This window comes from Anomalospiza imberbis, chromosome 4, assembly GCF_031753505.1.
Source record: "Anomalospiza imberbis isolate Cuckoo-Finch-1a 21T00152 chromosome 4, ASM3175350v1, whole genome shotgun sequence".
Taxonomy (NCBI): Eukaryota; Metazoa; Chordata; class Aves; order Passeriformes; family Viduidae; genus Anomalospiza; species Anomalospiza imberbis.
Window position 1 is genome coordinate 15,451,694 of NC_089684.1, and position 27,312 is coordinate 15,479,005.

Sequence of the window (27,312 nt, forward strand, 5' to 3'; positions counted from 1 at the left end):
AGAATCACTAAAAGCACAGTGAAGCTGAAGTCTAGCAAGGATGAGTGAGCTTTCTGGGATGGTTCAGGCCCTTGTTTAGAGTCCAAGGGTAGATACACTGCAATCAGGAAACTAACATTAGCTCAGACAGGATGCATGAGTCAAGGATTTTGAAAGAAGATGAAAAACGTGGTATTCGGGCATCTGCCACTCACCAATTGCTGGGCACTCTCTGTGGTTCATGCTGCTGATTGGAATGTACTGGAAAGGAAAGAAAAATAGTTTAAATTGGGTTAACAGCTAACATCTGTCATGTGACTTACTGAAAGAGAGAACTGTTTAGCTACAAAGACATGACCAGAAAGGATAGGAAGGCAAAAGCTCATCATAGAAAGTTTCCTTTTCCCACCACCCCCAGTCCCCCTGATCCTGTTTATCTCAGCTGATAAGGCTTAAGAGCTTGAAATACTGAGTATAACCTGGCAATAAAAGCATGTACAGCCAAAAGCCACATGTTTTATTATCTTCTTCTATAATGGATTGTATTCTGAATTAACATCTAAAATCTGTAGGTATTTGAAAGGGACATCACAATGGTCCACTTGTATGGTTTAATTTAGGTTGGATTCAAAACAAAAGATCCCAGTGGCCTTGCTCAGGTCCAGGAACACTCCCTTTTCCTTATTCAGGGCATGCTTTGCTTTAGTTAACAACAGTTGCAGGTATTTCGGAGGAGAGATGTAGTTGATTCAATGTATAGAGCAGAAACCTTTTCATTTAACATGTGCTGACCACTGTGCACTTGCTGTGAGCTTTAGACTGGAGTTATATTAGTAGCTGGAAATAACTACTCAGTCATTAATTCATTTTGCATGGTAATTGCAGATAAACACATGAAATTTCTTACCCTCACTGTTTTCCTGACCCTCAAATCTTTTTCTGAACTCTAGTACCAACTTTGACATATATTTTAATTGATTTTTTTTCTAATATAATTTGATGGCCTGTATTATTTTGTTTCCCTGAACTTCTGGAATCCACCGGTCAAGAACTCTGATTCTTTCTTTGTTACAGTGTCTGTATCAAGAAAAAATTTGTTGAATTTTTGCTTCTGACCTGTGTAAGCTCTTTTGACATGTCTGGCATTTTCCAGAAGCAAGGAGTTCTCAAACTTTGAGCGATTGTTTAGTTCTGTGATATCTTTAACCCACTTAAATTCTCTTGGATATATTGAATAATTGTAGACAATGATAAGGTAATACTCTGAATGCACTGCAGCTTGTCTCTTGCTATTAAAAAACCCATGCAAAGGTGGATTTTTTTTTTTTGCAACTGAAATTTATTCCCCACAGAAAAGGCAGATTTCAAAAGTTTCCAAAATAACTTGGAAAAACTGAAGTAGAACAACAAAGTAAAACTGTCAATTATTTAAGATTTTCTGCATGCATTTGTCTAAAATGAGCCCTTATTTTGTTATCCAGAAATGCTCAGTTCCCTGGCTTATATTTTCTAAAGCCTATTTATACTTCATACTGCGACTTGTAGAATTTCCTCATGCTTTACCTTTTTCTTCCTTACCGTAGAGTAAATAAAATTATTGTTTGCCTTTATTTGGCCAACAAAATTTTAGTCTGGAGAGTAGGACTGATTGGCTGGGTGGTACCTGAAGACAATCTGAATCCATTTTTATATATTGTCTCAGATTTATGGACTCTCAGAGTCTCAGAACACTTTTGCCTATTGTTTGTATAAAAAAGGGCTTATCTGACCTTTGTGTTAACGTAGTGTGATGGACTTGCCTTTCCAACACTGATCACTGATGCAGGTTATCTTTGACCTTGTTGTTTTCATCCTGTGAATAAATTCACCAGTTTTATTTAGAAATTCCCTGATGGGGAACATCACATTAATACAGTTCAGGGATTGTTCTCCATGTCCATATCATTAAGACATCACAAATATATTTTTTAAAAACCTTAACCCGACAGCTGTGGAACTTTTATCAGATTCATATTTTGAACGTTGATTTTATTTCTATAGCAAAACCTAGTAGTATGTGCTTACTGCTGATTGCACATCTCCAGTTGAAGTATTTGCTTTGCCTTATAAGGTGGATTTTACTCAATAACTGCCTGACACTTTATTTAAATATGTTGGTGCAGCCAAAAGGTGTTGCTAAGTTACAATTAGGATGTCTACTGTCCAGAATATTTATTGTAGTGTAGCTCAGTTACATGAAAAATAAATTTTAAATTATGTGTCTGTTTATGTTTAGTAGTAGCAGTGTTTCTTTGCAGACTTCTAGGGTTTCCTTTTCATTTCTTCTTTTTTGTTTTAAGCACCTGAACATCCAACCCTTCAAAGAAATGAACAGGGAAAATGTGTAAAACATTAACCCCTACAGTTCTTTCAATAATTTGGGAGACACCTTGAGCTTCTGGAAAGCTTTCTGTCTAATTTCTAGGTATTGACAGTTGTTGCTATTAACTGTAATAAATATGCTGAATCCAAGTATGTTTCAGAAGGACCCAGGCTCTGTCTATGTCAGGGCGGTGTCTGGTGCACATGAGGAATGAAGGCAAAATCGATATATTCAGCTCAGCTGCCCATCCTTCCAGTCACTAAGAGGAGTTTGTTAGGCTGTCTCCAAAGGTGTAATGGGCTGTGTGCACCAGCTGACAATCAATAGGCAGCAGCATTGCTTCCCTGTGCTTTTTCTCATTCTATTTTCCACTTTCTATTTTAAATAATTCTATCTAGTGACTGAATGGGATTTTTATAGTCTTTTAAATCCACACCTGACTGTTGAGTCATTCTGGCTTTTTTTTTTTTTTTTTTTTTTCAAAAATTGAGAACACTTATAAGTAGGAGAGGAGAAGATCTGAAAGGAGGGTGAAATTCAGGACTGTGCTCTTGTGGAAGAGTAAACTGGTGCAAGGCAATTCAAGAAGTGCTTAGAGACATTAAATACTCTTGTCTTCAGTTAGTTCCTGGCTGAAAATAGGAACTGTGACTGCTTCAAATTATTTCTGTGCAGAAAATGGCCCCGTGGCTGATAAGCCTACATACCTTCAGAATAGATTGCCCTTGGCTGGGCCTTTAGACAACCCTCTCTTAACTCTACAGGCAGAGTAGTAGTCCATAGGGCTGTGATAGAATTTGAACCTAAGATTTTTATGCCAAGAACTTTCAAGTGTGTTTTCTTTTGTATTATTAGTTTAATTTTTGCTTACTGTTTATGTGGGGTACTTGTAAAAATTCTCTTGTGTTGTATTCATGAGCAGCTGTACCTCAAAATTTGCTTTTGACCCGATACTGCTCTTGAAGTACTTGGGATAACTACTGAGTTATTTTATTTTGTTTCTTTGGTTGGTTGGTTTTGTTTGTTTTCCTCCAGAGCTAAGAAAAGTGCATTGCTGCTAGTGCTCTTATCACTGCTACTTAATACATTATTCAAATCAAAATGTCTAAGGTTTACAAATTTAATAAGCATAATCTTAAAAAAGAAAATAAATTTGAGACATGGTTTCGGTGGATCTTTTCAGGTATGTTGAGACCACTGTGTATCATCTATTTAAGTTGATTATTATTTTATTTATTGTCACAGAGCCTTTTTGAATTCTCCATCAGCCTCTGATTTAGAAATACAGTATCTTTGTTTGAGTATTCTTGCTGTGTAAAGTCTGAAGCTAATGGTTCTGTCAAACAGACTAGGCAAAATATGAGTGCAAATGCTTACAAAGAAAAAAAAAGGAGAACTGGATATTTGGATTCCAAAGTGCCACCACAGTGATTAAAAAATAAAATGTAAAACTCAAGCCATTCATTTGATCTGAAACATAAATACAAGTTCATTTTGAGTTTACAAAGCTGAGAACACTGGCATCCTTCAAACCTCTTTGGAAAAGCAGCCAATTCAAACTTCCTGAGAGTGAAGTTTGTGGGAAGTGGCTTAACATCTTAGAAAAGTGTTTTGAACCCCAGACAGAATAAGGCATTATGCTTAGCAAAGGAAACTACAAATTGTGAAGCATTTGGTGTATGGTTTGACTTAGGCCACTGTTACAGTAATGCCTGCAACCCTTCAAAATATTCTCATGATGGGGAATGGTCTCATTAAAAGAAATTTTCTTCCTTTTTCTTTTTTCTTCTCCTGTGCAAATAAGGAAATGGTTAAGAGCTTTCAGACATTGCAATCAAACAGTCATCCTTACAGACACTTTGGAACAAAGTAAAGTTTAAAGATTAACCTGAACAAAATAAATTTAAGAAGGAAAGAAAAAAATCTTATAACCGTGTCCTTGGAACCTTGCACAAAACTACATAAAGGCCCACTGTATAAAATATGGTCTACAGGGACATTTGTGGTATGTGAACCAAAGATTAGGCAGGCCTGAAAAGTGATTTTTACCTCAGACAAGCACCAAGTTAGGAGACAGGGTGCCATCAATCAGGTGAAATTCTGTGTCAGAAGTGGAACTTGGGATTCTGTCTGTTTTGGGTACACTGTAGTCCCAAGTGGTGGTTTAACGGAGAAAATTCAAATTGCTTTATTTTGTCTTTGCCATGTTAAGAGCCACTGCCCTTTTACTGTGTCGTTTATGAATATTACAATTGTATAAGTAACCTCAGACAGAAAGAGAAGCTGGACTAAGTTTCTTTAAGTTCCCTTCCCTTTTTTCTTCCCTTTTTTTTTTTTTTTTTTTTTTTTACATCTTGAATTTATTATTTTATTTTCTTTTAAAAATGTTTTTCTTTCTCAAGGCTTGTCTTAGATCTCCAGTGGTATAAACTATATGAGCAATGGGTTGTAAACACATCATGAAGGTGCTGCTGTTGAGCTGTAGGTGATATGCTCAGCTGTAGGTGTGGTAAATTGATATGTATATATTTATATATATATATTTTTTTTCTGTCTGCACGAAGGAAATTATTAAGTATCTCTCTAACTTATGCAGAGTGAATGTGTAATTTACCTCAGAAAATTTTCTGTTCTCCAATGAAAATAATTAAGTGGCTGCTATTCAATAATGTTTTACAAAATAAATTATGGAAACAGACTTATTTTTTATTCCAACACTAAAAATTGGTAGAAGTGCTATATACTTCATTCTGTGATGAGCACAAATGTATCAAGTATAGGTAATGCCTGTAATGTTAGAAAGATATTTATTTTTGTAGTGAACTTCAATTTATGTAGTTCATTAGCAAAAGCTGATGCATATTGTCAGGTATTCATATCTTTGAATGAAAGCTTTGCCTGAAGTGTAGGAATGATACACTAGCCAGCCCCCAAGTCTGGGAGTCTGGCCGCAAAATAAAGCAGTGAAAGATGTAGAGAAAAAAAAAAATCTGTTTATGACTTCTTGAGGATCCTTCTGCTATCAATTCTCTATTATATCTATTTCTCCTGTATCTTGGTTCAGAAGGTAAATCTACCTCCCTAGCACTTTGTTTGATATTTTGTTTGATATTTCTTTGAAAAAAGACATTTTGCGAATTGCTTTTCATCGCATGAATTCAACTATAAAAGCTTCTAAAAGTGATGGTTTAAAAAAAATGTGTATTATAGAAATATTAATATTCAGATATTATTATGGGTATCATTAAAATAGCTTTGTGCATTTGCTGTGTCAAAAGACATAACAGTAAAATTATGTAAGGAAATTCACATGCTTCTGGGTTTGTGAAGCTTTTTGGTTGCTTTGATTGTTGTTTTTCAAATGTTACTTTAAGTAGTAGAGTTCACGTCTCTTTAACGTATTCTATTCCCCAAAAGTTGTAGCAGCTTTTTCAGTAAATATTAAAGACAGTAGAAAACAAAGTTATGATACGCTTCTGGTTATCCACAGGTAACAACAGGCTCTCAGGTAGTAGCAGAGGGATACCCAGTCCTCAGTTGGGTGTATGAAAAAAAGGACTTGGGTACAGTAAAGGAGAATTCCTTCCTAAAATGTGGCGCAAGATGAGAGCAGCATTCCAAATAGATTCCTACATTATGCTTAGTTCATAATCAGCCTGCTAAAAGGAGGCTCAGAGGAGACCTCACCACACTCTACAACTGCCTGAAAGGAACTTGTGGCCAGGTGAGGGGTGGTCTCTCCTCTCAGGACAGCAACAGGACAAGAGGAAATGGTCTCAAGTTCTGCTGGGGGAGGTTCAGGTTGGACCTCAGGAAGGATTTCTTCCCTGGACAGCCTTTTCCAATGCTTAACCACCCTTTCAGTGAAGTGGTGGAGTCACCATCCGTGAAGTGTTAAAGAAATGAATGACTGGATGTGGTACCTAACACTATGGTTAAATTGATATGGTGGTGCTCTGTCAAAGGCTGGACTGGACAATCTGGGATGTCTTATCCAACCTTGATGATTGTAATATTCTGTAAAACCTCAATTCTTGCATGTTTCTGCATTCGGGGTTGTTCAGGAGAGTGATATTTTTTTGTTTTGTTTTCCCTACTATCTTGCTGTTTTCAGCATCTTCACTGGAAACTCAATACCATTGCATGAACAGAAATCAAATAACAGTGGTTTATACTCTGCTGTTTAATGGATGCGAAGGGAAGATTTACCATTGCTTTTATAAATCCTTCTACAGAGGTTCTTGAAACAGCCCTTTCCAGCAGCTCCTCTACTGGAAGCAGTATGAGCATGTTCTGTTGCTTTTCAAGTAACAGAATTTATGAGACTTTGAATGTGGTGAGGCTTAATTGGAAGGATATCAAAGGCTTCTATTAATTTGTTTTTCATTCATGGTGTAAAGGCCCTTCATGGCTATGGAGCAAGGGGCTGTATCGCTCCCATACTGTAGCAGTAGATCAGAGGGTCTCATCATCACACAGTAGATATACTTAATTTTCTGTTGTTTGACTGATTATTAATAGGAAAGAAATTATACCACAGTCAAGACTTTTGAAAAACTAGAGGTTCTTTTTGGCTGGAGCCACAGGGAATGAAGCGGCTTAACTCAGAGCTAACAAAGCATTTCAGCAACATCAGCATAAAATCCAAATGTGTTTTCTAACTTGCCATTCTAGGTTTTAGAAAATGTATTTGCCAATAAGTCTTTTCTGTGTTGAATGAGAATCTTGTTCTGCCTCCTATGCTTACACCAAGGGGCACAATGTTAAAGGTAAGATGTGGTAGATGCAGCTTCACTCCTCTAAAGACCTTTCACATCAGGGAAACAATGCAATATTTGTGGCATGATAGACTAAACCCTTTGCATTATCTTTTTTTTTTTCCTTCAGTATTCACATTTTTTTCCCCCTTTAGTATTTTTTTCAGTGATGAGGGAGATAGATCTTGAAATTTGTACATGCATGCAGAGCATTCTTAGTGCCTCAGGAGCAATGAACTGGTCTGTTCTAGCCTATACCTATGCCTCCTGGAAGAACGACTTTCCATGGAACAAATTCTGTCTTTCAGAAAATTAAAAGTGAATTCAAAGACTGAACAAGAATCTAGTAATTCAAAATCTTAAGGATCTGAGCAAAAGCTGTTTTGTGGGTGAGGTATGAAGCTTTGTTTGATGTGCTTCCACTCTTCTTGCCTGGATGTGGATGTGCCTGGCACTGAGTGGACTCACTGTGCCAGACTTCCATCCCTTTCCAGCCCTTACAGTCACTGTTCCCTACCTGCTCACACCTGCCTGACCAGTGGCTGCTCTATAAGAGGAAGCCCCTAAGGCTGTTAATAACAAATCTTCTTTTCTGCCAACAAGGAGGACTGGGAAAGAAGACACTAAATTGACATCCTTCTCTGGGCATCGTGGCATTACCCAGCTCTAAAACAAAGACTTAATAGTTTCAGGCCAAATGCCATTTTTTTATTTAATTTTGGGCACTCAGGAAGCTTCTGTCACCAAAATCTGTCCTGTTGTATGAAATAAATTAAATAAAAGTTCAGGGTTTGCATTTGTAGCCAAAACCAACAAATGAGGTAGGAAATGGCCAAGGAAAGAACAGCAAAAGCATTGTTAAAAACTAATATTTTTTAATGGAGTCTTTTACTATGAGAATAATAATGGAACATTTATAATCCTATCTGACACATGTTCACCTAGTGGGAAGGTATTTTTCTGTCTATTAAGATGGAAGACAGAGGTTGTTAACACTTGTAAAATGTGTATCAGTGAGTAGGTATATTTTTTTCCAATCAATCTGTTAGGATGTGACACAGGTCTATGAATGTGTATTCTAATGACTGAAGCATCATCCATATAAATAACAATATTAGACAAAACATGCCTATCATGAAATCTTGTTCTTACAACTCACATCTAAACATCATTTTGTATTGCATTGCTAAAAGGTATATTAAAACCAACTGTAAAAGTAGTATATGTGTAAACTATTATGTTATTTATTTCTGCCAGATTATAGACATTTCTACAATTTCTACTACATAATATATATTTATATATAATGTCTATACAAATAGACATTTTTACTATATATTTTCACATACTTTCTCAGGAAGTTTTTACTATATATTTTCACATACTTTCTCATTTCCCATAGTTGAATTATTTTCCTATGTGCATTGTCCCCTGATCTTCCCTTGTCATGGGGTATACTAATGCCATGTGGGAGTTTCTCAGTGTGACAAGGAGCAGCCCTTTCTCATTGTGTGGCTTTCTGACTGAATTTGGAAGGAACAGTGACTATTTTCAGCCATTTTTAATGAAGTTTGGGATGGGGAAGCTACAGATTATGAGAGCACCTCATTGCAAGTTAGCAATGCTGTGATGCTCATCTTATGTGATATGCTTTGATACAGATATTCAATATTACTACTTCATTTTTAATTCCCTATAAATGCTGTTTTAAACTCTACAATACCCAAAAAATGAAGCCATTATTATTTACTCTGTAACATTACAGCAAAAGAACCCACAAGTCATCAGAGCAGGAGTTATTAGAATGGCTAGAATTTTTAGAGCAAAGTGTGAGGTCTCTAGCTGAGAAACATTTCCAGTTTCCAGAAGAAAACTTTTGTGTTTTACTTGTAGATTAAAGCTTCAGCACAACCTTCATTTCAGATTTTTGTTATTTTTGCTGTGGCATTTGCAATACCAGTGATGACATTTAATTTTTTAGATTGTACACCAGAAGACAACTAAACAGGTGTAGTACTACAAAATAACAGATGGTCTTATAATTTGTTCTTCATGCTTGCAAAGAACATCATGAAAATAATTCTGTTGAGAATGACAGAGTAGTAGTGATATCACTAGCAGTTTTTTGATGGATAAACCTTCTCAAATTATTTTTTTTCCTTTGCAACCAGAATAAAATCTTGATTTTAAAAAAGATCTAATGCTCAAAGCAATAAGTAGCAGTGTTTCCCTGTGAAGGAAATATTTATTTAGTGATTTCCATGGGGTCAGGGTTTTCTTTAGTCTAATATTCTCCTGTGTAATGTGTATAGTCAAAATGACCTTTTTAAATTATTGCTTATACTTTCCCTCTGATAGTTAAGCACTAGTGTTGGGAAAGGTGCACCAGAATGAATTTCTACTTTTTTTTCACAGTCCCATAATAGAGAGTTGGTCCACTTGACCTGATAGCCAGTGTGTATTGGCCTTGGCTACCCTGCTTTCTTTCCTAACTATATTAGTTTTCTTGGCTTGGCCTTCCCTTATGTTATGAGCTGTTTTAGAGAGGAAGATATTTAAAGACAAAAATCTTCTTTTTATAGCATCTGTTCCCAAAAACCCTAGTGAGGCTGTGTGGGAAAGGACAATGGAGGGCCAACACAAATACTGTTTGCAATGATGGAGCACACAAAGGACTGAAATATCAGTCTGTAGCGAGACTTATAAACTAAATCTTTATATGATAATTTCTTTTGGTACTTCATTTTAACTACCATCTCTAAAGGGTCAGAGTCCTCTAGATTTAATCCCATTACTCTCATTTGAATAACCTGAGCTTTGTATTTCAATATCAGCATGGATATTAAAAAAAAAAAAGGCAATTGTTAGTTACAATAACTACCCTCTTGAAACTGCTCCTATTTTATCCTTTCAATGAACCTTCATTTTCACATTGTTCTGTGTGATATTGAGAATAGAGTTAATATGAAATAATATATATATTCATGATATAGTCATGTATCCATAATTAATAATAGGAATTGATTACTGTATTTCTAAAAGGGACTTCAGAATAATGTGTAAGAATTCTGTTTCTTTGTACTCTCTGTGGACAGCTAAAAAGAATATTAAGAATACCTACACAGCCAAGCCCACCATGCAACAGGGGATGGCAGTGAAGCCTCAAATGGAACAGTGTGTACTGGTTCTGTAGATATACGTTGCCTTGGCACTTCCAAACCCATATGCCAGACCTAAATTTGTAAGTGAGATAGCATTTGGAATTTTAGTTTTTAATTACCACTTACTTTACTAAAAATTTAATACACAGAAAGGCTGTACCTATGATGAAGAATTATTCTGTGCTCACCTAGTTTTTGACAACAAAACTGCATTTATCAAACCATGACAATCAGCCACCTACTTTTTCCTAAGCAAAATAGAAATTAATTTAAAAATTAATTTTAAAACACCATAGATGCTTTTCCCCAAAACGTAACTGACTTCTCAGCTTACCTGGAGCAATGCATGGTAGCATGTGAGGTGTCCTGGCAATAGAACATTGCCTTTACAGACTTTTATTCAAGCCCCTGCCTTTCTCTTTCTAGGCTGGTGAAGAAACAGACAGAAGAAATCTGCACCTGACCTGCATTATACTGATTTCTAAATTTGAAGGATTAATTTACACTGAGTATGAAAACTCTAGTTACTACCAATGGCTCAAAGCGATGGTAACCTGACACACTAAAAAAGTCTTAATTTCTGTCAAGTAAGTAATTTTTCATGTTAATTTGTGGGGTTTTTTTTCTTTTTCCTAGCTTTGCAGACTCCACTAGCTGAACTGGAACAAGCCTACTTACATTTAAGTATAATATTTCTATCAGATACGGCTGCATCTTCTAAGAATGACAGAAGCCATATTGAACATAAAATAGACTTTGCAGATATTTTTGCATCTTGCAATGAAACTGGGTCATTAGTTATTGTAGCAGTGTGGTTAAATTTGAATTTCCTGTTTTCTGTTTTTCTTACATGTTATTAAAATAGAAATGAGGAAGAGGAATAATTCTGTTTGGGGAAAAAAAAGCCCCAACTAAATCAACTAAAAATTCTCGCTAATGGATTGTAATTATGTTTATTTAAAACATTATAATAAGTTGCAGTTAATTTCCAGTTATTAAAAGTTATTTAAAAATATTAAAAAGTTATTAAAAAATATGTTGTTGTTAAGAAATTATTTGGTGGAAGTATCAGAAATGGCATAATCTTATCTACTATACATATGGCCATAAAAGCAATTTTTTAAAAAGCAATTTAGAAAAAAGCATAAAAAGCAATTTCATAGGACAATTTTTTTTCCTGGGAAGAAGACTTAAGCTCTCCTCTGGGCAAGTACTGTTCCATTCCTACTTGTTATCTTTAAGTCTATATGCCACTGTTCACACCCAGATAACTTCTGCAGACAACAGGTTATCCCTTCTTGTTCTGGTCAGAGATTAAAAATAAGAATAAGAATATAAAAAAGCTGAAATAGCATAAAGCTGAAAAAAGCTGCCTTAGTATATACTGCTCAAGCACAGGCAAATCTGAGGAATTACTGCCTCAAAACTAATGCTTTCTTTTTGTAAAAGGGTTAGTGTAGCTTCTACTGCACAGCAATCATCAGGATTATTACTCTTCTATGGCCATTACTGGGTCTAAAGTTTCCCAAGTACAGGAGAGGATGGGTATAGGGCTTTCTCCCTCAGTATCTCAGAGCACCAGAGCACCCTGAACCATAAGCTCCAGTACCCTTAGGCCCTGACATTATACTGCACAGAGAGTAGGTCCTTTCTCTCCAAAAGAAATCCTCTGGAAATGTAAAATGTGGAAAAATCGAGCAATATTTCTTTAGGGAAAGAAATGCATGTCAGATGGATGTCAGAAGACTGGCCAAACAGGGAAAAAATTCTTTCCTGTTCCTGTTTTTCATTACAACTCACTCTCATTACTGTGTTTCGATGGGAAAGGGTAATTTATTTTTGCCTCCTTAATAAAACTATTTCTTTTCCTTATTTACTTTCCCAAATACAAAAAGGAACAATCCCTGAAAGGATTGCAAAATCTCAGCTGACTGAAACCATGCTCAGGCAACAAGGTGTTGCAGGAGAAAGCCACTGGTGCCTTTGTACAAAGCACTAATCTTTGTAAGTTTTAAAGTAAACAACCTGGTAATACTTTCTAATCAGCATAAGAATATTCCGTTCTTCCCCCCATAATGTGCATTACTGTTAGTAATGGAACTCCATGCTTCCTTTCCTCCTTCTTTCAAGCAGGTTTCACTGGATTGGCTAGCTTACATTTTAAAGTTAAAATGCCTTTTTTCTTTCATAAATTGTTTGCAGTGTGTCAATTCACCAAACGGAAAGGAAACAATTTTTGATTATATCTATATTTAGATTCCTTTGGGATTTCTAGCAATAAAAACCAAAACAGCAACCACAAGCCAAACAACTCCCACCAAATTATGCTCTGTGAAGAGTTGCTGCAATGACTGCTCTTTATATTTACATAGAAACTAATTTATTTACTGCAAAACCATTGCCTCTAAATAATTAATTTCACTTGAACAAACAAACATAAATAGATTTTTTTTCCTATTGGCTATCAATAGCTTTCTATACTACTCATCAAACAGTTATCTGCCATTGGAAATCAAGACTGATCTTTAATGCCATATTTCCCATAGGGAGACTTCATGTTTTAGAATACTAATTTTCTTACTTAGTCCAATTTATACTTCTAAGCAGTATTGCTAGGTGGTTCAGTTAAATTACTTTAACTTCCTTTTTTGATAGCATGACTTATGTAAAATACAAGTAAGAGCTTCAGCTCAATCACAGATTGTTCAGATAGTGCCCCATTTTTATTAAACTTTTTCAATAAAAAAAAAAAGCTTAAATAGCTGTATGTATTTTAAACCCTCTATTTTAAATCTTTCCTTACATCTGCTGTTCTCCATTCTTTTCTCTCCCAAGTTTCTCTCCCACTTCTCTGAAGTGGGAGAGGTGCAGGTCATTCTGACTCTGTTACACTGGCTTGAACAGTCTTCCATTACTTGAATCATATTTTAATAGTGCACTACACAGCAGAATTGCTAATTATTTGTGTCTGTTGTTCCAATACCAATTCCTCTAATTCACCAGAAGCTTTCAGCACACTGCCTCAGTGTTCCTGTTCAGCAAGAATGCAGGGCTGGACTCACAGATTTCTGAGAGCTCCTCTTTGATCTTTCGGTCTCCTCTGTTGTGGGCTTCCACTGTTGTCCTGTGATTTCTCACACCTCTGCTTCTCACCACAGCTCATATCCAGAAGTTAGCTAATACTTTCCCCGAGGGGAATAAATGCTAGTCTGTAGCAGCCAAGTTTCATCCTCTGTTCTGGGTTTAGGTATCCACATTTTCTTGGGGAAAAGAAATGCCTCTCATACAGCAGTTGGGCTACATGAATGCCATTCTAGTGCCAGTCACTATGAGCAGTATATATATTTTTATTAGAACACTACAGCTTTCTGAAAGTCTAAAAGAATCAGTAGTTAAGTGGGTCCAGTTCTTTATGCACCAGAAATAATAGATATTAACATTTTTTGGGGGGGTCTAGATTTTGTTTTGGCATTATGATACTTTCCTAAAAAGGGATTTTACCTTTCTTAAACATTTCTTTATTTTTGTGTTCAATTTTACAGAGAATTACAATACTAAGAACTTGACTATATCTATAAAGAATACTTGTTTAAAAACCCTTATTATTTGTTTAGAAAAAAGCAAGACCTAGGTGCCTAATGTGGGCATGAAATGGAATTTAGGCATTTGAATCCAAAACTGATATTTTTAAAACCCCTGCATTACTTGCTTTATCCTGGAACCTGAAATGCCTCAGTACTTAACCCCCCTCTTTGTGTCTGAATTTTGACTTTTTGAATGTTTCCAGATGCATCTAATTTTCCCCAAGACTGAGTTTTTCAAGCATATGGAAAAAAAATAAAAAAAGTGCAAATCAGGTGGTAGCATATAAGCACTGAAGTATAAGGCAGTAAAAACAAGAGAGATGTAAGAACAGTAGCTCATATGTATAAGCACCTATGACTAAACACCCACCTTTATTTATTTACTAGCAAAACTAAAATAAAGATAAAATATTCCATATCTGAGGATAGCCAAAAGCATTGATACATGGACAACCAACACTAAATGTATTATTTCTTTATCTACTATTTAACATTAAATACTGACATACGTGGGTTGTACTCCATCCCAGACAGATGATGAACAATAAGCTAATAAATTGTCACATACCTTCTGATGATCACCCTCTGATTTACTGGACAATGCATTTTTATTCCCACACTTCAGGCTGGTGCATCTTCTGAAAAAAAAAAAAAAGAAAAAGAAAAAAGAGAAGGGGCATGATTCTGTATCTCTTCAAGCAGAGAAGGAAATTCCCTTGTGTGCCAGGCATGCTGGACAGACAGCCTAGTCAAGGAAGTTTTTATATTCAAAAGAGATTTTCATTCTTTCCACAATCTACAAAGAGAGGCTTCTAGGATGTGGATTCTGATGAAAAAAAGACCTAAGTGAAGAGAAGGATTCGAGGCCAAAAAATAATGCTTACAAGTTTATTAACTGGACACATTTAAGTGTCTGCTTTGAAACAGACAATTTGTAAATGTTTGGATTCCATTTTCATCATGAAACTCCCCTGAGTACTTCCCTCAGTGTACATGGTCTTGAAGGCAGGCTTTGAAGCCTAGGGCTGGTTCTCAAAACTTCTACCTAAATCAGCTGAGAAATTCTCATGGGTTCATAAGCTAACACTCATTTTTTTGGAAAGCACACAACCTGCAATTCTAGGTATGTTTGAAGAATCCTTTTATTTTTTTCCAGTGTTTACAAATATTTTAATTGCTTTATTCATGGTCTATACATTAAAGTTTAAGAACAAAACTCGGGTAAAGGAATGCTGGATGCATAGGGTCTTTAAGCCACTCTCAAAAAAAAAAAAAAAAAAAGTTCAGAGTTCAGCACCTTGAAATTTCTAGGGCCAAACCTACCTTAAAAATTGTCCAAACAAACTATTATGGTGAAGAGAGGGAGAAACACAGAAATCTTTAAAACATTATGAAATTAATGCTTTATTTTCTCTAGCTCTACATTACAAGATCTTTTTTGCAGTATGACCTTTATATTTCATCACACAACCATGTTATTATTCTAGAAAAGAGAAGCTGGTTTAACTGATAAGAGGATTTCTAAAATAGCCAATTTAAATAAAAATAAATGAGCTTAGTTGTTATGGCCAAAGGGAGTAGAGAGTAAATTTTAATGCCATCATTACTGAAAATCCTGGCATAGAGTCCGCAAGTACATCTTGGCAAAAGTACAAGTAAAAAATTTGCTCTCTCACAGTTTTTTGTTTATTTTTTGTGTGTTTACTGTCAGTAAACAAACTCAAATGAGCACAAATGAGATGCCAGAACCACATCTACTTGTCTGCCAACATGCAGTACAAAACCTTGTACAATGCAAGTTCTTCCATGGCCACACATTACTCTTGTCTCACTCTCAAAAGGGAAAAAAAGAAGAAAAACAAATTAAAGGAACAAATGAACACAGAGTTAAAAGCAGAGACCATGTCTGAAATAAGAGAAAGATGAACTCAAATACCATCATTCTTTCTGGGCCCAATACTCGTTTTTCACCTTTAGAAGTAGTTAATAACCAGGTTTAGCTGTAATCCTAATTAGAGGGAATATATCCCCTTTTGTTTCCCATTCTTTCAGGTACAGATGCAATAGCGATCAGTTTCTTTATGCACAAATCAAAGTCTCTTTATAGCTAACACTCTGGACTTAAAAACTTCCTCTCTTTACTCCTTCTGAATGGGAAACTAAACACTTCTCTGTCTCTATGCTGCATTTCTTGTGTGCTCAGCTGCAGGATCCCAGCCCTGCTTTCTCCACTCTCAGTATTCAATTGATGCTGCCTTTTTGGAAGAAAGAAAACCAGAAAGTGCATATATCAGCTTGATAATATATTGTCATTAACCTAACTTAACAGATATAAGAGAACTATTGAAAACATTAGATATTTATCTAATGACAGGTAAATTGTTAAAAGCACCTAGTTTATTAACCAGAATTATATTATCCTCTGTAATAAATTATGTGCTAGTACTATAACTAGGCATTTTTTTTACCAATGTTGCCATTCTGTTGTGCTCAGACAGGGCACACACAGACTGTTCAGATTTTGCTTGGTGACCAGCAGCCACCTGAAACTGCATCCCATCAAATAAGATCATGACTTACTTGCAGAAATGGAGTTTCACAATTTCCACTGGAAATTTATAATCCAAGCTGTTTGACTGGAGACAGGGGTCCATGCTGAAAGGCAGCAGCCAAAGTCTCTCAGTTATGGCTGTTGGCAGTCAAGCACATTGCACTGTGCTTGGAAAACAAAGACAGACAACACATCTAAGATGTTATTACCAACAAAGCAGTGATAGCTGGAGTCCTGTTATCCTCTAATGGAACATGGTATGGTCTTCTTCATTATGGTGCACTTTGCCAGCAGTTCCCAGCATGTGTGATGACCCAGGCTCTGGTCTAGTGCAGTATTGCACTGGACACCCACCAGTGTACATAATGTAAGATGTAGGCTGCAAATCTGCAACAAAAGAAAAAAGAAAAACAACTTAGACATAATCTATTCCTCTGTATAATTTATATTGGAATGGGGAGCAGAGATTAAGGTGCAAGGCTGGAAGTAGAAGCAAGTGCTTTTGAGACCCAAAGGTTACTCTTAAGTTTGGATAAAGGAGTCACCCATTGGTAAGCCACTCATGAATGTTAAGAGGATAGGGATCAGAATACATTTTCTGGAGTTTCTTGAAAGACAAAGACTCTTCAATAGTGCCACAAAACACTGACCTGTAAACGGATGTTGTGGTTTAGTCCCAGTCAGCAATCAGGCACCACCCAGCCACTCAACTCACGCCCCAACCAGCAGGACTTGGGAGGGAATTGAAAGGGTCTAAGCCAGAGAACTAGTGGGTTAATATAGAGAGTTTTATAGGGAAAGCAAAAGCAGCATACACAAACAAAACAAGGAATTAATTCACCGCTTCCCATGGGCAGGCAGGTGCTCAGCCATCTCCAGGAGAGCAGGGCCCCATCACATGTAGTGGTTACTTGGAAAGACAAAAGCCATCACTCCAAATGTCCCCCCTTCCTCCTTCTTCCTTTCACTTTGCATATTGAGCATGATGTTATACGGTCTAGAATACGCCTTTGGTTTGTTGGGGTCACCTGTCCTGGCTGTGTCCCCTCCGAACATCTGATGCACCCCCCAATGTCTTCGCCATCATAGCAGTAATAAAGCAGGAAAGGCACTGGCTCTGTGTAAGCCCTGCTCAGCAATAACAAAAAACATCTCTATATCATCAACCCTGTGTTCAGCACAAATCCAAAACACAACCCTGTACTAGACACTGTGAAGAAATTTAACTCTACCCCAGCCAAAACCAGCACGGTGGAAGAAGGATTGAGCTTATAAAGTTGGAAAGCATGCTATTTTCAGCTGAGAGGGCTTTTTACCCTCTCCCATGGATACATCTGCAAGACAGAATTCATTCTAAACTAGCACAGCCTTTTTCCTCCCTCCCTAAAGCAGCATTTCAGTTGTCTAAGATCCAAAATCCTTATTTCATGGAAAATAAAGTAGTTTCCATTTGCTTAAATATGTTTATCACTAAAAGTTTTGATGTACTTTTCCATGGATTTAAATAACAGGATTCAGCATACTTGCTAAGACAAAAACGGACAGGGCATGGGTAAGTGGCACAAGCAGGCACACACAATTTTTCCCTCACAGTTGTACAGTTTGCATCTCGTATGCGTCTCTGCTGTTCTAACACAGAGATTATCTTCAGTGACCAAAATGTACAACTGTTTGCACAGCAACAATGTACACAGATTATTTTTAGTTCAAACATGTGGCACTACTCATTGTGCAGCTGCTTTCATGCATTAATGCATTGGGATACAAAACTCTAATTGCAAGAGCCGAAATTAATTGCAAGCAATGAGACATTTTGGACTGAAAACCCCTTTTGGCTACACTGGAATGGAGTTGTTGACTTTTCAAGCTAAAAGAGATATGAATCATGGAAAATATTTCATTCTTAACCCCTCAAAGTACCCAATATTCCTAAACTAATGCAAAATACAGCTATGTGTTGGCTTAGAAATTACAACTTCTCTGCCAAAGGTTAATTCAGACTATTCATCCAAGATTAGTTGCAAGTTTTCAAAACTGTAAATAAATTCTTGTTCTTAAACAGCACAGGTTTTCAAAGCAGGGAGTATAACCCACAGCCTATAAAAGGAAAAGATTTAAAGCAGAAATGGGACATTTGACTTCTGCATATTTGGAACATTTAATCACCCTCTTGGTTATATGGAATAAGTTAGACTGGTGGCTTTTTCTTCAGCTCCTTAGCAAAAGCACATTTATTTAATAGAGCCTTAATGTTTTTTAGGATGATATAGAATTGAGCCCTGCACCTTTTGTGGGCAACTGCAGAACTCTGCTTCAGGAGGGATAAGGTCCAAAGATTGGAAGCACTTGAAGGAAGAGAGTCTAAGTTTTTCTCCTGTTTGAACAATGGTGGGCATCTTTTATGTTCATAATACAATATATTAAGGAACACATAATTGGAGAATTTTTGTCTCATTCTATTAGATACAGAGAGCTCTGCAAAACTTAAGTTGCTTTTGGCTGTAAACTCAGGAAAAAAAATCTAAGGTATAAAAGTACTGTCTCAAGACTTACAGAAAGTAGTAATTATGGGACCTAGGTCTCAGACAGAAGTAATTTTGGCAGATTTGGCTATAACTCTTCAAAACACTGATGCTATTGAATTACCTCCTACCGTCCCTTTGCTGCAGACAACTACTCACATAAAAACAAACTTCTGTCTTACATAGTTTGATCTTAGCACACATTTACATTCACTGTCAGTTTAAGTCCATTATTTACATTGCCAATTACCATATTAAAATAAGCATGTGCAGTGTTGTCCTGAAGAGAAAAAAAAGATAATTCACATTACTAATCTCTCACAAAAAGCCGCACACACACCTACCAGAGAACCTTGTGTAATTTCACATCTAATTTTCACATTTTCCTCCCAAGCCTGAAATTTCTGTGGCGATTTCATGAGGGAGAATAAAATTGTAATCCTACTTGGATTGTAAGCAAATGTGGTTTTAATAGGTTCACCTCTGACTCAAGTAGTCAAAAGCTTATTATTTACAATTTGATGCAAGTTTAAAATTAGGGACAATATAATAGTTAATATAATTCTTGATGTCACTAGAGGAAAATTCTTAAAGCTGAGGATGAGAGCATTTTGAGGCAATGGTGAATCAAGGTTTGGTGAGTACACAGGCATTAAATAACCTACGCAACATTCAGTCTGTGGGCCAAGGAATCCCTGCTGCTGGGTGCATCCTTTGACTTGAATGATTTTCCAGTGAAAGAGTTTAGATGGACCCATGTATTCCCTCAAAAAGCCAGGTCACTTGCACCGTTACACGTGGTTGGGATCTTGAAGAGTCTCGTGCTGTGCTGCAAGCAGTCAGGAGCACATTTGCAGCTCCTGGAGCCCCTCTGGCAGTAACTGTGCTTTCTGTTGAGTCATCCGACCTCACTGCACAGGAGCTGAGCTCTCGCATTCAGTTCAAATGGACAATTTCTCTGGTCTCTCACAGCTGGACTTCAGTCAGTAACACCTTGGTGAATGTAAAGCCTGAATGTTGGCACTGATCAATTCATTGCACAGTGTCCTCCAGAGAGGGAAAGCTGTCGTTTCCGTAGCCGAACTCCAGTCTGCAGATTTTTCTTCTGTCCAGCTCCCAAAGAGTTCTCCTGCATGACAAACAAAGCTCAAAACCTTAATACACCTGGTGGAGAACCTGATGCCAGACTACAGTTTTCTTGAAAGTGCCTGTCCGGAATACCTTTTGTTTTTCTGAGTCTGTTTCTCAGTAGGCATTCATTATTACTCAGCAAATACCAAACAACAAGCAGCTTTCAGACAAGGAGTTCAGTTTAGAGGGTCAACAGACACTCTTTTTTTTTATTGTTCCCTCTAGCAGCCCTAATTTTTCATCTGACAGCCAAATTAAAAGCTGTCTGGAGAAGAATAAATTTCTGTTCCAGCACTTGTAAATCAGAAATTGGAGTGGAAAACCTATGTGTGGCTATAATCAAGAATTCTTGTCCATTTAGCTTTTTTAGACTATTTGGAGAGAATAAGTGACACTCGTGAATTTCAAAAATCCAAATGCTCACTTGAAGGTCACAGCAATCATATACCTCACTGTACTGAACAGCATGAACAAGACTAGTTACAAGACAGATTCTTTGAGTTATCCTATGGAAAGTATTCATCTGTTGAGCTTCATTTGGTACTCTTCATATGAAGCAGTTCTGAAGTCCACTGCAAATGACTTAAACAGATAAGATTTTCTGTGAGGCTGCAAAGAGCACAGCATCTTATCACATACAAAGCTTTTGTCAGATCAATGAAAGAAGAAGAGGAAAATGCTACAATTCCAGCCCTGTCTCCTTACATGCCTTCTTATCCTAGGAATATGTTCCATTTTCTAGTGTTGTTTCTATTTCTATATTCTATAAGCTCTTAGTAACATTGGTGAAATTTAGTTTTGAACAGTCCTCAATGCACACTTATTCACATTTAATAGCATATACTGAAATTATATTCTGTTAGTCATTTGGTACTGATTGTATAAGCTTCTGGCAGAAAACACAGCTAACAAGAGATCTGCTGGTACTCGAATCCATAAAAATTCTTTAAAATGGAAAACTATAAAAATCCTCTTTTTTCTCTTAGTATTACAGATATGATGAGACTATTTCATTTGGATGCTATTCTCCTTTCTCCTCTTACCAGAAAGGGGTTGGAGCAGGGAAAAGCTGTTGGACTTTTTAAAATATTTCTTTACTTTAAAAGTTTTTGATGCATTTAACAACAATTAAGCAGCTGTCCTCACAGTTACCTTGTGAGGTCTACCTTAGCCCATGCCTACCTGCTATTTATACAGAAATAATTAGCAGTTGTGGTTGTGTGTCTTAGATCCTGCTTTATCCCAAGCTAATTTTCCTTCCCTGCTTTCCTTGGGTTGTATCATTTAAGCAAGATTTCTTACTCCCCTCCATAAAATTGTGAGAGCTTGAATTAGAGGTACTGTGATAATGTAAGCCATAACAGAGAAGCAGGGATCACAAGGAGAACTTTACAGTTGAATGATCTGATTTGTCAGCATTTCTTTGGTACATCCAGGATGTCCTAAAGCACAAGGCATGGTAATATACAGACACAAGAGATATAAAAATCATTAGCAAAAGGAATCTTCATGACCAGTTATTGTGTTAACGTTACCTAAATGTGCAGCAAATAATCAATTCCACGGTTACATTTGTGTTTTATGAGTCAGCTAAGGCAGCTCAAGACAGGACTCAAACAGATAATGCTTATTCACATGTTTTGTAGTAATTATTTTTTGCCCAATTCTAACTTACTTGCATGATGTTACATAATAGGTTATTCTGTTAGTTGTTTTCTCTCCATTTTTAAGTAGATAGAAGTAGTACAATCTCTAATGTTTTTGAATAAAAAGCCTTTTATCTGATGATCACCCAAATATTAAGAATAGAACACAATATTTTTCTAGGCCTGGGTTATCTATATTTTTCATTTTTTTAAAGCAGCTGTTCCTCAACAGACCTTCACGACTTAGAAACGCCAAGTGTTAGGTCTCCATGGTTGAACTGTGTCAAACAGAATTCAGGTGGGACTGAACTGTGCAGCATAAGTGCAGAGCTCTGGAGCATTTTATGTACTCTACACAAAATTATTCTTATTTCTGTGAGTGGCTAAAGGTACAAAGTTTCTCAAATGAGCTTTGGTCATACAGCTGCCCCTTCAGTGCTATGTCATGTTTTATCACTTGACACTTCCTATACATTTACAGACTTCAACAATCACTTACCTTCCTGTATTCTTCATTATCCATTTATTCTCTCCAATTAACAGATTTCAGACACAATTACTTACAAATTCTTTTTCTTTTGGCTATACATCCAGCAGCCAACTGCTATGGCTTTTCTGTTTCCCTCCAGATGGCAAGTATGCTCTACGGAATGGAAAGCAGTAGGATTTGAGAAAAAAAAAAACAACTCCCTGATATGTCCAAATTCAGTGGAAGTGGTTCAAGAAACCTGTCCCAAGCAAGACTGGGACAGGTAGCTAGGCTCCAGGGAGGGGAGTAGGGGCATGGGCAAACTGACTTCAGAGATTGCAGAGCTTTGATTTAACAGGCTGAGCAAGAACTGGTTACTGCTAATAAACATCTCTGATACATGCATCTCTTATGCAACTGTAAATTTAAATTCAGATTTAGACATTTTCTTCTACTACCTCCCTTACAGAAAAATAGAATTGTGCATGTTGTGGGGGATGGAGTGCCATATGCAATAATATGCAGAAAAAAGCCTAGCTCTAAGGACTCTACCTTGCCTAAGGATCCTCATCCTCAACTACACACATCGATGCTGGAACATTATGTTACTGAACTGACAAAAACAGACACTGGGATAGTATAGGATGTAACCATAATGTATTCAGATTGTGAGCAAGGCAGACTTTCCAAATGAAGATGCTGAATCAGACCTGGAAAAACTGAATTTGCCAGGTCTGTTCCGATACAAAGCCTAAGATTAAAAACTGTGGGTTTGTGTATTGGCTTGAGGAAATTGAAACATATCTCCAGAGCTGACTATGCAGAAGTACTGCAGTCCATCAGTTTTAATCTTCCTTCAAATCTTTTAACAGGAGAGACACTAAATAAATGCTCTGCATTTGAGTTTTTGAAAAATTCCTAACTTATGATGCAGCATCCTGCAGCAATTTGCATCACTCACCATCATTTTCTTCTGTTTTCAAAATGTCTGGTAAATTAACTTTCCATTAATTTTCCTTGCTCATGTTCACAGTCTTTAGCACTGCTTGGGTTATCTTTGCTGATAAAAGAATGGAATCTTGCAGTACATTACAAAGACATGTAAAAAATATTAGTTCTCCTATAGCAACCATATTTCATTTAGAACTTGTCATGCTGTAAATCTGGAGATAGGACATAGCACACTCAAATCCATCCATAACACCCTCTCCTAATGATAACCTGATCAGAAATGTCTACAAAACCACCCCTTCAACCACTGTCCTACAAACTGCAACAGCTGGCAGCTGCTTCTGCATGGAGCCTGCATTTCTCACCCTTACAGAACCTTAACAACACTTTCTTTCATTTCTAGTCCTGCATCTGCTACTTAATAACATGAGGCTTGGCAAGGTGGGGTGATTATTTAGGTAGCCCTCTGCAAGTACATTCAGTAAAACAGAGCACAGTCTGTGATCCAAAGTAAGGATTTTGCCAGTTCTCATTATTACCAACATTCTGTGCTGTGCTTTACATTATTTTATGGAACCCAAAATATTTAAATGCTACCCCCCACGAGGAAGTTTCCCTGCACTAGGCATTTTTTTTTCCTGAAAAACAAGCATAGACTTTTATAATAAGAGATTATATTTTTTAAAAATCATCTTCATTAATTGAAGGTTGCCTTAGAAACATAAAAACAAAAAAGATCATCCCTCCCTTTCCCACTCCTTTCAGTTTCAGCTTTAGCTGGTCGATACACAGGGTTCTGGAGTACACTTCCCAGAGCTAAAAACAGAGGAAAGAAAATGAACTTGTATTGCCAATCATTCAGATTAAAAGGTTTTTTTGGCTTCAGTAGGACATCAGGTGAAGGGCAACACATTTTTACCATAATTCTGCAAGTCTTTATGCAATAGGCTCCAAGCTTGTTGGCTTTTTCCAAGTGCAATATTAATGTCAGTTGCTCTTCCTTTACTGCTGAGATACTTTTACAAGAAGCTGATTTACCTGCCCTGTTCTTCTACATCTCATCCTCATTTTCACAAACAGGCTTACTATTACAGTGACTCCCAGAACCATGAAATATGGCCCATCCACCTTTCAAGCTTGCCCTTTTCCTCTCTCAGTTCTAGGGTCTATATAGCTCTTCACAGTCATAAGAAATTCTTACAGCAGAGACTGTTTAAACAGGCCTTTTTTCTTAGGCTTATTTTTTGAAACAAAATCTAACTGGTTTTCCCTTTTGAAAAACATTTTAACAACTTCAAAACTGTTGTGAAATTGCCAATACAGTTTTCTGGTGAAAGGCTCTCTAGTCACAGTGGTTCAAAACCTAACTTACAAAATCCCATATCATAAATGCCAATTGAATTCTAGTTCTGATATATTGCAATATCTTTACTAAAGATCTCTGAAGCTCTTATTTTCACTCATGCTGCTGATTCTACTCTAAGTTAGCAATGGAGAACATGGCAGCAGGCCCTCATCAGCTACAACAGAAAGAGTTCTTAATTCAGGTCAAGAACTAGACTTGAATTTTCCTGTTAGCCACCTGCTGAGGAGTTAATGTTTATATAGATAATGTCTTTCAATACTCATTCACTTCTACAGGAACCTTTTGTGAATTACTTGCTTGCAATGTAATATCAGTGGAAATCCAGACTGAGTAACATGAATAACTCAAAACTTCAAACGAGGAAGGGAATCTAACAGATCCATGTCTTGGAAAGATTCATTAATATTTTCCAGTAGAATTGAAGCATGCAATGAATCCACCCTAACATGTCTGTCAGAAGCCTTCAACCAATTTTACCATTAATCCATACTAGAATGCACGTACAGCTGTCCCTGCCACAGCACTATTCTTCAACAGATGTCAAGGCTCAAGTCCTCAGCAGATGCTACCTACTTCTATCTCATGGGATCTGATCCTACCATGCAGGCACCACAGACCTTCAAGGAAGACCAGGGCACTTCCAAGATGCCATCTAAGCACAGAGGAGCTGACCAGTTACTGCTAATGCCCCATAGTTCAGGATACCTTGAACACCCTTCAGGCCACATCTGTGAAAGTCCTGATGAGACTCATGAGTGAGATGTGCTCTGTAAGCTTTACTGGGACGTTCCTCATACCCAGACATTAAATCTGGAGTCTCATAAAAGAGAAAGGTAACAAGGAATATATACAGCCTGGTACTTAAGACTCTAGCTGGAATATGACAATGTGAACTCATTTCACTGTTTCACATAGATCTAGATTTTCACTGCAGAGACCATATTTACCAAGTTAGAAAAATAAAATAAATGCTTTTTGGCATGCAAACTGGCTTAATTGACACTATTATATTCAGAGACACAGAAACAGGAAAGTCATGGGAATACACAGAGGAAAATTCTCTCTCACCAGTTTCACACCCTTAAGACTCCCTTTAGTACTATGTTCTTATGTAACAGTAAACAAAATCCTTTTATATAAAAATATAGTAGTAAAATCTTGTTCCTCAATCTTCCCACCCTGCCTCAATTTTTGCACTGCTTAATACTGAGTGCCTGATGTCCAAAAGACCAGATATTAATATCCCTTTTCTGTGTATATGTTTGGTCCTGTGGGGTCCTTAAAGCAGAAAAAATCCTGGATCCTCATCAAACCTTACAGAGCAATTCTTTAGACTGACTACAAAATATGCTCCAGTACCCTCAAGATGAAAGATGAACTATCAACATTGATCCTATGGGATGTGGTCCTTTTTTAATGCTGCAGAAGTCTAGCTTTATGGATTTCAGTGCTGTACTTACATATACTACAGCAGATCTGACTCTCTTTTATCAGTTATCTGACTAAAGCAGGCACAGACCATATATTTGGATGTATTTGCCAAATCATGTTGACACAGTTCTACACACATGAAATTGGGCTGTGGACTCTCATATTGTCATTTTATATAAAAACATTTATACAGAGAGAACATAATGCAAAATCAGAATGCTTTTACATGAACATAAGTTTGGAGTTCTACATCTCTACAAAATTTGAATTCAAAACTTACAAGATTAAAAACTTTTCACCACAGAAAGTTTTTTGTTTGGGCTGTTTAGAAGAGCTTGTCTATAAAGCTTTTTCCAAGTTTCTTAGAAACTTTAGCATTCAGATGGTCAGATCTCCGGTAGATAAAAGGTCTAACTTTAGTAAGGATAAGTGAGAACAAACAAGTGTGATGCAGTAACTTCCCAGATAACCCTGGTTTTAAGGCAATTTAAAAAGCAAAATCCTTTGCTACAGCCACCACCTCTACACTCCTTGGTTCTTTCAGCAACAGGTCAACATAGCTACCTCATCACCTACCAGAAACTCAGTTTCTTTCTGCTCTTTCTCTTCCATTTAATAAAATAAAACTTAAACAAACCAAGGAACAAACAACCCACTGTCCCCCAAAACAGAGGGGTTTTTCCTGCTTGTTTTGATAGTGTAAGGTCTACTTTCTGTGGTGGTGTAGTAACAAGGGAAAACGCAAAGCTTAGCTGTTTGTGTATTTCGTTTTGTTGCAATACAAACATTTGTAAACGTTTCTTTTCCCAGCAACCACACATCATTTCAAAAAAGACACAGTTCTAAAGTCATCTTCCTAATCTGACTAAATGTTTATGGTCACCCCCAAAAAAATAGACAAGCAATGTTTTTAATACTCATCTTTACCTCAAACTGCTTGCCATGATGGTTGTCTTTTACTGCAGCATATAATTGTGAAAGGAATGTTCACAATAAAGCAGAGTTCTTATTCTGAACTGTAACTGATGCCCAAAGCATGCCATGAAGAAGAAAACTGCAAGATAGGAAGAAATATAAGTCAAAATCTAATATAAATGCTAATGTACTTGTGTACTAAATAATCTAGCAAAAGCTGAAATAAAAGATGTGCCTTCATTTCTAGACCAAAAGTCCAAATAGTTGCTTATTGCTTTTAGACATGAAATAGCATAACAAAATAAAAAAGGATTTTACTCACTTGCCCATTTCTCTTCACTGTATAATTAACTTATATATTAGACTGGGGTGATGCATGCAGAACTTATAAAACCTAATATTTGCCAAAATATTAATTGTGTGTAATTTAACTGTCAAAAAACCAGAATCAGGATGTGTTATGTGCATACTTTTGGTAGCTTAACCA

General features: G+C 36.7%; 2 long non-coding RNA genes across 2 annotated transcripts in view; one reads left to right on the forward strand and one right to left on the reverse strand.

Moving 5' to 3' along the window:
- Positions 1-7,174, forward strand: part of LOC137473359 (uncharacterized) — a 29,803-nt gene extending 22,629 nt beyond the window's left edge. Inside the window, exons 2-3 of the long non-coding RNA XR_010998715.1 lie at positions 4,744-4,841; positions 7,016-7,174. This is a non-coding gene — a long non-coding RNA (uncharacterized lncRNA). The remainder of the gene's footprint in view (positions 1-4,743; positions 4,842-7,015) is intronic.
- Positions 7,175-18,223: 11,049 nt separating this feature from the next.
- LOC137472265 (uncharacterized) lies at positions 18,224-23,927 on the reverse strand. Its single transcript, XR_010998091.1, has 3 exons — positions 23,870-23,927; positions 22,193-22,336; positions 18,224-20,045 (listed from the first exon to the last, which is right to left on the reverse strand). It is a non-coding gene; the product is annotated as an uncharacterized lncRNA (long non-coding RNA).
- Positions 23,928-27,312: the final 3,385 nt, after the last annotated feature.